The following is a 14,633-nucleotide window of genomic DNA, read 5'->3' on the forward strand; positions in this document are numbered from 1 at the left end:
GAAGGACCCTTTGTAAGTTCCAGTGGTTAGATGTGATTGGCCTCTTGAAGACTCAGCGGAAATGGGCCTCATCTCGCCTGGAGGGCAAAACCTCCTGGATTTTCTCGAGTTGCGGCAGGTGCTCTCGACTTACGACGGGGACCTCAGGGACCCGCTCTGGTGGCCTGAGGAAAGGCCAGTCCCAATGCGAGTTCCTCGGGGGCCTCTGGGGATTCCTCTCCCGTCGATGCCGGGGCCTAAGACCTTGTGTGGAGTCGGGCCGGAACCTGAGGATTCCTCTCCAGTGCTGACATGGATCTTGGGGTACTTCTGGAGTCTCCCCAGGGGAGTCAGTCCTCGTCTCGAATGCGGGCATGCACTTGCGATTTCCTCCAGAGCGGTAGGAGCAGTGTCACGCAGTCCGCCGCGTGGATCAAAGGATCTATGGTTTTCCCTCGAGACTTTCCCACGAGGCTTTCCCACGAGGCTTTCCCACAGGGCTGTCCCACGTGCACACGTGGTGGGACTCGATCCTCGGCTTGAACGTCAAGGCAGTGCAGGGAAATCAGGTTCCTCTGGAATGGACTGACACATCTGGGGGACTCTTGGAATGGTGGCACGACCCTGGAGCTCCTCTCGCCTTTCCTGTGGAGAGCGCCTCCTCTTGAGATGCGACGGGAACGCCGGGAATTCTTTCCCTACGAAACAGTGAAAGGATCCCTCATCTCGAGCTAGGAGGCGGAAACGGGGCTCCCCTGGATGTGTGCGGGACACCACGTGCTTCCTCTAGAGTGGAGACGGATATGTCGGGGAACTTCTTGAGTTGCAGGAAGGGTGTGAAGGACCCTTTGGAAGTTCCAGTGGTTAGATGTGATTGGCCTCGAGAAGACTCAGCGGAAATGGGCCTCATCTCGCCTGGAGGGCAAAACCTCCTGGATTTTCTCGAGTTGCGGCAGGTGCTCACGACTTACGACGGGGACCTCAGGGACCCGCTCTGGTGGCCTCAGGAAAGGCCAGTCCCCATGCGAGTTCCTCGGGGGCCTCTCGGGATTCCTCTCCCGTCGATTCCGGGGCCTAAGACCTTGTGTGGAGTCGGGGCCGGAACCTGAGGATTCCTCTCCAGTGCTGACATGGATCTTGGGGTACTTCTGGAGTCTCCCCAGGGGAGTCAGTCCTCGTCTCGAATGCGGGCATGCACTTGCGCTTTCCTCCAGAGCGGTAGCAGCAGTGTCACGCAGTCCGCCGCGTGGATCAAAGGATCTATGGTTTTCCCTCGAGTCTTTCCCACGAGGCTTTCCCACGAGGCTTTCCCACAGGGCTGTCCCACGTGCACACGTGGTGGGAGTCGATCCTCGGCTTGAACGTCAATGCAGTGCAGGGAAAACAGGTTCCTCTGGAATGGACTGACACATCTGGGGGACTCTTGGAATGGTGGCACGACCCTGGAGCTCCTCTCGCCTTTCCTGTGGAGAGCGCCTCCTCTTGAGATGCGACGGGAACGCCGGGAATTCTTTCCCTACGAAACAGGGAAAGGATCCCTCATCTCGAGCTAGGAGGCGAAACGGGGCTCCCCTGGATGTGTGCGGGACACCACGTGCTTCCTCTCGAGTGGAGACGGGTATGTCGGGGAACTTCTTGAGTTGCAGCAAGGGTGTGAAGGACCCTTTGGAAGTTCCAGTGGTTAGATGTGATTGGCCTCGAGAAGCCTCAGCGGAAATGGGCCTCATCTCGCCTGGAGGGCAAAACCTCCTGGATTTTCTCGAGTTGCGGCAGGTGCTCTCGACTTACGACGGGGACCTCAGGGACCCGCTCTGGTGGCCTCAGGAAAGGCCAGTCCCCATGCGAGTTCCTCGTGGGCCTCTCGGGATTCCTCTCCCATCGATGCCGGGGCCTAAGACCTTGTGTGGATTCGGGGCCGGAACCTGAGGATTCCTCTCCAGTACTGACATGGATCTTGGGGTATTCTGGAGTCTCCCCAGGGGAGTCAGTCCTCGTCTCAAATGCGGGCATGCACTTGCGCTTTCCTCCAGAGCGGTAGCAGCAGTGTCACGCAGTCCGCCGCGGGGATCAAAGGATCTATGGTTTTCCCTCGAGTCTTTCCCACGAGGCTTTCCCACGAGGCTTTCCCACAAGGCTGTCCCACGTGCACACGTGGTGGGAGTCGATCCTCGGCTTGAACGTCAAGGCAGTGCAGGGAAAACAGGTTCCTCTGGAATGGACTGACACATCTGGGGGACTCTTGGAATGGTGTCACGACCCTGGAGTTCCTTTCGCCTTTCCTGTGGAGAGCGCCTCCACTTGAGATGCGACGGGAACGCCGGGAATTCTTTCCCTACGAAATAGGGAAGGATCCCTCATCTCGAGCTAGGAGGCGGAAACGGGGCTCCCCTGGATGTGTGCGGGACCCCACGTGCTTCCTCTCGAGTGGAGACGGGTATGTCGGGGAACTTCTTGAGTTGCAGCAAGGGTGTGAAGGACCCTTTGGAAGTTCCAGCGGTTAGATGTGATTGGCCTCGAGAAGCCTCAGCGGAAATGGGCCTCATCTCGCCTGGAGGGCAAAACCTCCTGGATTTTCTCGAGTTGCGGCAGGTGCTCTCGACTTACTACGGGGACCTCAATGACCCGCTCTGGTGGCCTCAGGAAAGGCCAGTCCCCATGCGAGTTCCTCGTGGGCCTCTCGGGATTCCTCTCCCATCGATGCCGGGGCCTAAGACCTTGTGTGGAGTCGGGGCCGGAACCTGAGGATTCCTCTCCAGTACTGACATGGATCTTGGGGTACTTCTGGAGTCTCCCCAGGGGAGTCAGTCCTCGTCTCGAATGAGGGCATGCACTTGCGCTTTCCTCCAGAGCGGTAGCAGCAGTGTCACGCAGTCCGCCGCGGGGATCAAAGGATCTATGGTTTTCCCTCGAGTCTTTCCCACGAGGCTTTCCCACGAGGCTTTCCCACAGGGCTGTCCCACGTGCACAGGTGGTGGGAGTCGATCCTCGGCTTGAACGTCAAGGCAGTGCAGGGAAAACAGGTTCCTCTGGAATGGACTGACACATCTGGGGGACTCTTGGAATGGTGTCACGACCCTGGAGTTCCTTTCGCCTTTCCTGTGGAGAGCGCCTCCTCTTGAGATGCGACGGGAACGCCGGGAATTCTTTCCCTACGAAACAGGGAAGGATCCCTCATCTCGAGCTAGGAGGCGGAAACGGGGCTCCCCTGGATGTGTGCGGGACCCCACGTGCTTCCTCTCGAGTGGAGACGGGTATGTCGGGGAACTTCTTGAGTTGCAGCAAGGGTGTGAAGGACCCTTTGGAAGTTCCAGTGGTTAGATGTGATTGGCCTCGAGAAGCCTCAGCGGAAATGGGCCTCATCTCGCCTGGAGGGCAAAACCTCCTGGATTTTCTCGAGTTGCGGCAGGTGCTCTCGACTTACGACGGGGACATCAGGGACCCGCTCTGGTGGCCTCAGGAAAGGCCAGTCCCCATGCGAGTTCCTCGGGGGCCTCTGGGGATTCCTCTCCCGTCGATGCCGGGGCCTAAGACCTTGTGTGGAGTCGGGGCCGGAACCTGAGGATTCCTCTCCAGTGCTGACATGGATCTTGGGGTACTTCTGGAGTCTCCCCAGGGGAGTCAGTCCTCGTCTCGAATGCGGGCATGCACTTGCGCTTTCCTCCAGAGCTGTAGGAGCAGTGTCACGCAGTCCGCCGCGTGGATCAAAGGATCTATGGTTTTCCCTCGAGTCTTTCCCACGAGGCTTTCCCACGAGGCTTTCCCACAGGGCTGTCCCACGTGCACACGGGGTGGGACTCGATCCTCGGCTTGAACGTCAAGGCAGTGCAGGGAAAACAGGTTCCTCTTGAATGGACTGACACATCTAGGGGACTCTTGGAATGGTGGCATGACCCTGGAGTTCCTCTCGCCTTTCCTGTGGAGAGCGCCTCCTCTTGAGATGCGACGCGAACGCCGGGAATTCTTTCCCTACGAAACAGGGAAAGGATCCCTCATCTCGAGCTAGCAGGCGGAAACGGGGCTCCCCTGGATGTGTGCGGGACCCCACGTGCTTCCGCTCGAGTGCAGACGGGTATGTCGGGGAACTTCTTGAGTTGCAGCAAGGGTGTGAAGGACCCTTTGGAAGTTCCAGTGGTTAGACGTGATTAGCCTCGAGAAGCCTCAGCGGAAATGGGCCTCATCTCGCCTGGAGGGCAAAACCTCCTGGATTTTCTCGAGTTGCGGCAGGTGCTCTCGAATTACGACGGGGACCTCAGGGACCCGCTCTGGTGGCCTCTGGAAAGGCCAGTCCCCATGCGAGTTCCTCGTGGGCCTCTCGGGATTCCTCTCCCATCGATGCCGGGGCCTAAGACCTTGTGTGGATTCGGGGCCGGAACCTGAGGATTCCTCTCCAGTACTGACATGGATCTTGGGGTACTTCTGGAGTCTCCCCAGGGGAGTCAGTCCTCGTCTCGAATGAGGGCATGCACTTGCGCTTTCCTCCAGAGCGGTAGCAGCAGTGTCACGCAGTCCGCCGCGGGGATCAAAGGATCTATGGTTTTCCCTCGAGTCTTTCCCAGGAGGCTTTCCCACGAGGCTTTCCCACAGGGCTGTCCCACGTGCACACGTGGTGGGAGTCGATCCTCGGCTTGAACGTCAAGGCAGTGCAGGGAAAACAGGTTCCTCTGGAATGGACTGACACATCTGGGGGACTCTTGGAATGGTGTCACGACCCTGGAGTTCCTTTCTCCTTTCCTGTGGAGAGCGCGTCCTCTTGAGATGCGACGGGAACGCCGGGAATTCTTTCCCTACGAAACAGGGAAGGATCCCTCATCTCGAGCTAGGAGGCGGAAACGGGGCTCCCCTGGATGTGTGCGGGACCCCACATGCTTCCTCTCGAGTGGAGACGGGTATGTCGGGGAACTTCTTGAGTTGCAGCAAGGGTGTGAAGGACCCTTTGGAAGTTCCAGTGGTTAGATGTGATTGGCCTCAAGAAGACTCAGCGGAAATGGGCCTCATCTCGCCTGGAGGGCAAAACCTCCTGGATTTTCTCGAGTTGCGGCAGGTGCTCTCGACTTACGACGGGGACCTCAGGGACCCGCTCTGGTGGCCTGAGGAAAGGCCAGTCCCCATGCGAGTTCCTCGGGGGCCTCTCGGGATTCCTCTCCCGTCGATGCCGGGGCCTAAGACCTTGTGTGGAGACTTGGCCGGAACCTGAGGATTCCTCTCCAGTGCTGACATGGATCTTGGGGTACTTCTGGAGTCTCCCCAGGGGAGTCAGTCCTCGTCTCGAATGCGGGCATGCACTTGCGCTTTCCTCCAGAGCGGTAGCAGCAGTGTCACGCAGTCCGCCGCGTGGATCAAAGGATCTATGGTTTTCCCTCGAGTCTTTCCCACGAGGCGTTCCCACGAGGCTTTCCCACAGGGCTGTCCCACGTGCACACGTGGTGGGAGTCGATCCTCGGCTTGAACGTCAAGGCAGTGCAGGGAAAACAGGTTCCTCTGGAATGGACTGACACATCTGGGGGACTCTTGGAATGGTGGCACGACCCTGGAGCTCCTCTCGCCTTTCCTGTGGAGAGCGCCTCCTCTTGAGATGCGACGGGAACGCCGGGAATTCTTTCCCTACGAATCAGGGAAAGGATCCCTCATCTCGAGCTAGGAGGCGGAAACGGGGCTCCCCTGGATGTGTGCGGGACACCACGTGCTTCCTCTCGAGTGGAGACGGGTATGTCGGGGAACTTCTTGAGTTGCAGCAAGGGTGTGAAGGACCCTTTGGAAGTTCCAGTGGTTAGATGTGATTGGCCTCGAGAAGACTCAGCGGAAATGGGCCTCATCTCGCCTGGAGGGCAAAACCTCCCGGATTTTCTCGAGTTGCGGCAGGTGCTCTCGACTTACGACGGGGACCTCAGGGACCCGCTCTGGTGGCCTGAGGAAAGTCCAGTCCCCATGCGAGTTCCTCGGGGGCCAATCGGGATTCCTATCCCGTCGATGCCGGGGCCTAAGACCTTGTGTGGAGTCGGGTCGGAACCTGAGGATTCCTCTCCAGTGCTGACATGGATCTTGGGGTACTTCTGGAGTCTCCCCAGGGGAGTCAGTCCTCGTCTCGAATGCGGGCATGCACTTGCGCTTTCCTCCAGAGCGGTAGCAGCAGTGTCACGCAGTGCGCCGCGTGGATCAAAGGATCTATGGTTTTCCCTCGAGTCTTTCCCACGAGGCTTTCCCACGAGGCTTTCCCACAGGGCTGACCCACGTGCACACGTGGTGGGAGTCGATCCTCGGCTTGAACGTCAATGCAGTGCAGGGAAAACAGGTTCCTCTGGAATGGACTGACACATCTGGGGAACTCTTGGAATGGTGGCACGACCCTGGAGCTCCTCTCGCCTTTCCTGTGGAGAGCGCCTCCTCTTGAGATGCGACGGGAACGCCGGGAATTCTTTCCCTACGAAACAGGGAAAGGATCCCTCATCTCGAGCTAGGAGGCGGAAACGGGGCTCCCCTGGATGTGTGCGGGACACCACGTGCTTCCTCTCGAGTGGAGACGGGTATGTCGGGGAACTTCTTGAGTTGCAGCAAGGGTGTGAAGGACCCTTTGTAAGTTCCAGTGGTTAGATGTGATTGGCCTCGAGAAGACTCAGCGGAAATGGGCCTCATCTCGCCTGGAGGGCAAAACCTCCTGGATTTTCTCGAGTTGCGGCAGGTGCTCTCGACTTACGACGGGGACCTCAGGGACCCGCTCTGGTGGCCTGAGGAAAGGCCAGTCCCCATGCGAGTTCCTCGGGATCCTCTCGGGATTCCTCTCCCGTCGATGCCGGGGCCTAAGACCTTGTGTGGAGTCGGGGCCGGAACCTGAGGATTCCTCTCCAGTGCTGACATGGATCTCGGGGTACTTCTGGAGTCTCCCCAGGGGAGTCAGTCCTTGTCTCGAATGCGGGCATGCACTTGCGCTTTCCTCCAGAGCGGTAGCAGCAGTGTCACGCAGTCCGCCGCGTGGATCAAAGGATCTATGGTTTTCCCTCGAGTCTTTCCCACGAGGCTTTCCCACGAGGCTTTCCCACAGGGCTGTCCCACGTGCACACGTCGTGGGAGTCGATCCTCGGCTTGAACGTCAAGGCAGTTCAGGGAAAACAGGTTCCTCTGGAATGGACTGACACATCTGGGGGACTCTTGGAATGGTTGCAAGACCCTGGAGTTCCTCTCGCCTTTCCTGTGGAGAGCGCCTCCTCTTGAGATGCGACGGGAACGCCGGGAATTCTTTCCCCACGAAACAGGGAAAGGATCCCTCATCTCGAGCTAGAAGGTGGAAACGGGGCTCCCCTGGATGTGTGGGGGACCCCACGTGCTTCCCCTCGAGTGGAGACGGGTATGTCGGGGAACTTCTTGAGTTGCAGCAAGGGTGTGAAGGACCCTTTGGAAGTTCCAGTGGTTAGATGTGATTGGCCTCGAAAAGCCTCAGCGGAAATGGGCCTCATCTCGCCTGGAGGGCAAAACCTCCTGGATTTTCTCGAGTTGCGGCAGGTACTCTCGACTTACGACGGGGACCTCAGGGACCCGCTCTGGTGGCCTGAGGAAAGTCCAGTCCCCATGCGAGTTCCTCGGGGGCCAATCGGGATTCCTATCCCGTCGATGCCGGGGCCTAAGACCTTGTGTGGAGTCGGGTCGGAACCTGAGGATTCCTCTCCAGTGCTGACATGGATCTTGGGGTACTTCTGGAGTCTCCCCAGGGGAGTCAGTCCTCGTCTCGAATGCGGGCATGCACTTGCGCTTTCCTCCAGAGCGGTAGCAGCAGTGTCACGCAGTGCGCCGCGTGGATCAAAGGATCTATGGTTTTCCCTCGAGTCTTTCCCACGAGGCTTTCCCACGAGGCTTTCCCACAGGGCTGACCCACGTGCACACGTGGTGGGAGTCGATCCTCGGCTTGAACGTCAATGCAGTGCAGGGAAAACAGGTTCCTCTGGAATGGACTGACACATCTGGGGAACTCTTGGAATGGTGGCACGACCCTGGAGCTCCTCTCGCCTTTCCTGTGGAGAGCGCCTCCTCTTGAGATGCGAGGGGAACGCCGGGAATTCTTTCCCTACGAAACAGGGAAAGGATCCCTCATCTCGAGCTAGGAGGCGGAAACGGGGCTCCCCTGGATGTGTGCGGGACACCACGTGCTTCCTCTCGAGTGGAGACGGGTATGTCGGGGAACTTCTTGAGTTGCAGCAAGGGTGTGAAGGACCCTTTGTAAGTTCCAGTGGTTAGATGTGATTGGCCTCGAGAAGACTCAGCGGAAATGGGCCTCATCTCGCCTGGAGGGCAAAACCTCCTGGATTTTCTCGAGTTGCGGCAGGTGCTCTCGACTTACGACGGGGACCTCAGGGACCCGCTCTGGTGGCCTGAGGAAAGGCCAGTCCCCATGCGAGTTCCTCGGGATCCTCTCGGGATTCCTCTCCCGTCGATGCCGGGGCCTAAGACCTTGTGTGGAGTCGGGGCCGGAACCTGAGGATTCCTCTCCAGTGCTGACATGGATCTCGGGGTACTTCTGGAGTCTCCCCAGGGGAGTCAGTCCTTGTCTCGAATGCGGGCATGCACTTGCGCTTTCCTCCAGAGCGGTAGCAGCAGTGTCACGCAGTCCGCCGCGTGGATCAAAGGATCTATGGTTTTCCCTCGAGTCTTTCCCACGAGGCTTTCCCACGAGGCTTTCCCACAGGGCTGTCCCACGTGCACACGTCGTGGGAGTCGATCCTCGGCTTGAACGTCAAGGCAGTTCAGGGAAAACAGGTTCCTCTGGAATGGACTGACACATCTGGGGGACTCTTGGAATGGTTGCAAGACCCTGGAGTTCCTCTCGCCTTTCCTGTGGAGAGCGCCTCCTCTTGAGATGCGACGGGAACGCCGGGAATTCTTTCCCCACGAAACAGGGAAAGGATCCCTCATCTCGAGCTAGAAGGTGGAAACGGGGCTCCCCTGGATGTGTGGGGGACCCCACGTGCTTCCCCTCGAGTGGAGACGGGTATGTCGGGGAACTTCTTGAGTTGCAGCAAGGGTGTGAAGGACCCTTTGGAAGTTCCAGTGGTTAGATGTGATTGGCCTCGAGAAGCCTCAGCGGAAATGGGCCTCATCTCGCCTGGAGGGCAAAACCTCCTGGATTTTCTCGAGTTGCGGCAGGTACTCTCGACTTACGACGGGGATCTCAGGGAACCGCTCTGGTGGCCTCAGGAAAGGCCAGTCCCCATGCGAGTTCCTCGGGGGCCTCTCGGGATTCCTCTCCCGTCGATGCCGGGGCCTAAGACCTTGTGTGGAGTCGGGGACGGAACCTGAGGATTCCTCTCCAGTGCTGACATGGATCTTGGGGTACTTCTGGAGTCTCCCCAGGGGAGTCAGTCCTCGTCTCGAATGCGGGCATGCACTTGCGCTTTCCTCCAGAGCGGTAGCAGCAGTGTCACGCAGTCCGCCGCGTGGATCAAAGGATCTATGGTTTTCCCTCGAGTCTTTCCCACGAGGCTTTCCCACGAGGCTTTCCCACAGGGCTGTCCCACGTGCACACGTGGTGGGAGTCGATCCTCGGCTTGAACGTCAAGGCAGTGCAGGGAAAACAGGTTCCTCGGGAATGGACTGACACATCTGGGGGACTCTTGGAATGGTGGCACGACCCTGGAGTTCCTCTCGCCTTTCCTTGGAGAGCGCCTCCTCATGAGATGCGACGGGAACGCCGGGAATTCTTTCCCTACGAAACAGGGAAAGGACCCCTCATCTCGAGCTAGGAGGCGGAAACGGGGCTCCCCTGGATGTGTGCGGGACCCCACGTGCTTCCTCTCGAGCGGAGACCGGTATGTCGGGGAACTTCTTGAGTTACAGCAAGGGTGTGAAGGACCCTTTGGAAGTTCCAGTGGTTAGATGTGATTGGCCTCGAGAAGCCTCAGCGGAAATGGGACTCATCTCGCCTGGAGGGCAAAACCTCCTGGATTTTCTCGAGTTGGGGCAGGTGCTCTCGACTTACGACGGGGACCTCAGGGACCCGATCTGGTGGCCTCAGGAAAGGCCAGTCCCCATGCGAGTTCCTCGGGGGCCTCTCGGGATTCCTCTCCCGTCGATGCCGGGGCCTAAGACCTTGTGTGGAGTCGGGGCCGGAACCTGAGGATTCCTCTCCAGTGCTGACATGGATCTTGGGGTACTTCTGGAGTCTCCCCAGGGGAGTCAGTCCTCGTCTCGAATGCGGGCATGCACTTGCGCTTTCCTCCAGAGCGGTAGCAGCAGTGTCACGCAGTCCGCCGCGTGGATCAAAGGATCTGTGGTTTTCCCTCGAGTCTTTCCCACGAGGCTTTCCCACGAGGCTTTCCCACAGGGCTGTCCCACGTGCACACGTGGTGGGAGTCGATCCTCGGCTTGAACGTCAAGGCAGTACAGGGAAAACAGGTTCCTCTGGAATGGACTGACACATCTGGGGGACTCTTGGAATGGTGGCATGACCCTGGAGTTCCTCTCGCCTTTCCTGTGGAGAGCAACTCCTCTTGAGATGCGACGGGAACGCCGGGAATTCTTTCCCTACGAAACAGGGAAAGTATCCCTCATCTCAAGCTAGCAGGCGGAAACGGGGCTCCCCTGGATGTGTGCGGGACCCCACGTGCTTCCTCTCGAGTGCAGACGGGTATGTCGGGGAACTTCTTGAGTTGCAGCAAGGGTGTGAAGGACCCTTTGGAAGTTCCAGTAGTTAGACGTGATTGGCCTCGAGAAGCCTCAGCGGAAATGGGCCTCATCTCGCCTGGAGGGCAAAACCTCCTGGATTTTCTCGAGTTGCGGCAGGTGCTCTCGACATACGTCGGGGACCTCAGGGACCCGCTCTGGTGGCCTCAGGAAAGGCCAGTCCCCATGCGAGTTCCTCGGGGGCCTCTCGGGATTCCTCTCCCGTCGATGCCGGGGCCTAAGACCTTGTGTGGAGTCGGGGCCGGAACCTGAGGATTCCTCTCCAGTGCTGACATGGATCTTGGGGTACTTCTGGAGTCTCCCCAGGGGAGTCAGTCCTCGTCTCGAATGCGGGCATGCACTTGTGCTTTCCTCCAGAGCGGTAGCAGCAGTGTCACGCAGTCCGCCGCGTTGATCAAAGGATGTATGGTTTTCCCTCGAGTCTTTCCCACGAGGCTTTCCCACGAGGCTTTCCCACAGGGCTGTCCCACGTGCACACGTGGTGGGAGTCGATCCTCGGCTTGAACGTCAAGGCAGTGCAGGGAAAACAGGTTCCTCTGGAATGGACTGGCACATCTGGGGGACTCTTGGAATGGTGGCACGACCCTGGAGTTCCTCTCGCCTTTCCTGTGGAGAGCGCCTCCTCTTGAGATGCGACGAGAACGCCGGGAATTCTTTCCCTACGAAACAGGGAAAGGATCCCTCACCTCGAGCTAGGAGGCGGAAACGGGGCTCCCCTGGATGTGTGCGGGACCCACGTGCTTCCTCTCGAGTGGAGACGGGTATGTCGGGGAACTTCTTGAGTTGCAGCAAGGGTGTGAAGGACCCTTTGGAAGTTCCAGTGGTTAGACGTGATTGGCCTCGAGAAGCCTCAGCGGAAATGGGCCTCATCTCGCCTGGAGGGCAAAACCTCCTGGATATTCTCGAGTTGCGGCAGGTGCTCTCGACTTACGACGGGGACCTCAGGGACCCGCTCTGGTGGCCTCAGGAAATGCCAGTCCCCATGCGAATTCCTCGGGGGCCTCTCGGGATTCCTCTCCCGTCGATGCCAGGGCCTAAGACCTTGTGTGTAGTCGGGGCCGGAATCTGAGGATTCCTCTCCAGTGCTGACATGGATCTTGGGGTACTTCTGGAGTCTCCCCAGGGGAGTCAGTCCTCGTCTCGAATGCGGGCATGCACTTGCGCTTTCCTCCAGAGCGGTTGCAGCAGTGTCACGCAGTCCGCCGCGTGGATCAAAGGATCGATGGTTTTCTCTCGAGTCTTTCCCACGAGGCTTTCCCACGAGGCTTTCCCACAGGGCTGTCCCACGTGCACACGTGGTGGGAGTCGATCCTCGGCTTGAACGTCAAGGCAGTGCAGGGAAAACAGGTTCCTCTGGAATGGACTGACTCATCTGGGGGACTCTTGGAATGGTGGCACGACCCTGGAGTTCCTCTCGCCTTTCCTGCGGAGAGCGCCTCCTCTTGAGATGCGACGGGAACGCCGGGAATTCTTTCCCTACGAAACAGGGAAAGGATCCCTCATCTCGAGCTAGGAGGCGGAAACGGGGCTCCCCTGGATGTGTGCGGGACCCCACGTGCTTCCTCTCGAGTGCAGACAGGTATGTCGGGGAACTTCTTGAGTTGCAGCAATGGTGTGAAGGACCCTTTGGAAGTTCCAGTGGTTAGATGTGATTGGCCTCGAGAAGCCTCAGCGGAAATGGGCCTCATCTCGCCTGGAGTGCAAAACCTCCTGGATTTTCTAGAGTTGCGTCAGGTGCTCTTGATTTACGACGGGGACCTCAGGGACCCGCTCTGTTGGCCTCAGGAAAGGCCAGTCCCCTTGCGAGTTCCACGGGGGACTCTCGGGTTCCTCTCCCGTCGATGCCGGGGCCTAAGACCTTGTGTGGAGTCGGGGCCGGAACCTGAGGATTCCTCTCCAGTGCTGACATGGATCTTGGGATACTTCTGGAGTCTCCCCAGGGGAGTCAGTCCTCGTCTCGAATGCGGGCATGCACTTGCGCTTTCCTCCAGAGCGTTAGCAGCAGTGTCACGCAGTCCGCCGCGTGGATCAAAGGATCTATGGTTTTCCCTCGTGTCTTTCCCACGAGGCTTTCCCACGAGGCTTTCCCACAGGGCTGTCCCACGTGCACACGTGGTGGGAGTCGATCCTCGGCTTGAACGTCAAGGCAGTGCAGGGAAAACAGGTTCCTCTGGAATGGACTGGCACATCTGGGGGACTCTTGGAATGGTGGCACGACCCTGGAGTTCCTCTCGCCTTTCCTGTGGAGAGCGCCTCCTCTTGAGATGCGACGGGAACGCCGGGAATTCTTTCCCTACGAAACAGGGAAAGGATCCCTCACCTCGAGCTAGGAGGCGGAAACGGGGCTCCCCTGGATGTGTGCGGGACCCACGTGCTTCCTCTCGAGTGGAGACGGGTATGTCGGGGAACTTCTTGAGTTGCAGCAAGGGTGTGAAGGACCCTTTGGAAGTTCCAGTGGTTAGACGTGATTGGCCTCGAGAAGCCTCAGCGGAAATGGTCCTCATCTCGCCTGGAGGGCAAAACCTCCTGGATTTTCTCGAGTTGCGGCAGGTGCTCTCGACATACGACGGGGACATCAGGGACCCGCTCTGGTGGCCTCAGGAAAGGCCAGTCCCCATGCGAGTTCCTTGGGCGCGTCTCGGGATTCCTCTCCCGTCGATGGCGGGGCCTAAGACCTTGTGTGGAGTCGGGGCCGGAACCTGAGGATTCCTCTCCAGTGCTGACATGGATCTTGGGGTACTTCTGGAGTCTCCCCAGGGGAGTCAGTCCTCGTCTCGAATGCGGGCATGCACTTGCGCTTTCCTCCAGAGCGGTAGCAGCAGTGTCACGCAGTCCGCCGCGTGGATCAAAGGATCGATGGTTTTCTCTCGAGTCTTTCCCACGAGGCTTTCCCACGAGGCTTTCCCACAGGGCTGTCCCACGTGCACACGTGGTGGGAGTCGATCCTCGGCTTGAACGTCAAGGCAGTGCAGGGAAAACAGGTTCCTCTGGAATGGACTGACTCATCTGGGGGACTCTTGGAATGGTGGCACGACCCTGGAGTTCCTCTCGCCTTTCCTGCGGAGAGCGCCTCCTCTTGAGATGCGACGGGAACGCCGGGAATTCTTTCCCTACGAAACAGGGAAAGGATCCCTCATCTCGAGCTAGGAGGCGGAAACGGGGCTCCCCTGGATGTGTGCGGGACCCCACGTGCTTCCTCTCGAGTGCAGACAGGCATGTCGGGGAACTTCTTGAGTTGCAGCAATGGTGTGAAGGACCCTTTGGAAGTTCCAGTGGTTAGATGTGATTGGCCTCGAGAAGCCTCAGCGGAAATGGGCCTCATCTCGCCTGGAGTGCAAAACCTCCTGGATTTTCTAGAGTTGCGGCAGGTGCTCTTGACTTACGACGGGGACCTCAGGGACCCGCTCTGTTGGCCTCAGGAAAGGCCAGTCCCCTTGCGAGTTCCACGGGGGACTCTCGGGTTCCTCTCCCGTCGATGCCGGGGCCTAAGACCTTGTGTGGAGTCGGGGCCGGAACCTGAGGATTCCTCTCCAGTGCTGACATGGATCTTGGGATACTTCTGGAGTCTCCCCAGGGGAGTCAGTCCTCGTCTCGAATGCGGGCATGCACTTGCGCTTTGCTCCAGAGCGTTAGCAGCAGTGTCACGCAGTCCGCCGCGTGGATCAAAGGATCTATGGTTTTCCCTCGTGTCTTTCCCACGAGGCTTTCCCACGAGGCTTTCCCACAGGGCTGTCCCACGTGCACACGTGGTGGGAGTCGATCCTCGGCTTGAACGTCAAGGCAGTGCAGGGAAAACAGGTTCCTCTGGAATGGACTGGCACATCTGGGGGACTCTTGGAATGGTGGCACGACCCTGGAGTTCCTCTCGCCTTTCCTGTGGAGAGCGCCTCCTCTTGAGATGCGACGGGAACGCCGGGAATTCTTTCCCTACGAAACAGGGAAAGGATCCCTCACCTCGAGCTAGGAGGCGGAAACGGGGCTCCCCTGGA

Source organism: Ovis canadensis, chromosome 13 (genome assembly GCF_042477335.2).
Source record: "Ovis canadensis isolate MfBH-ARS-UI-01 breed Bighorn chromosome 13, ARS-UI_OviCan_v2, whole genome shotgun sequence".
Taxonomy (NCBI): domain Eukaryota; kingdom Metazoa; phylum Chordata; class Mammalia; order Artiodactyla; family Bovidae; genus Ovis; species Ovis canadensis.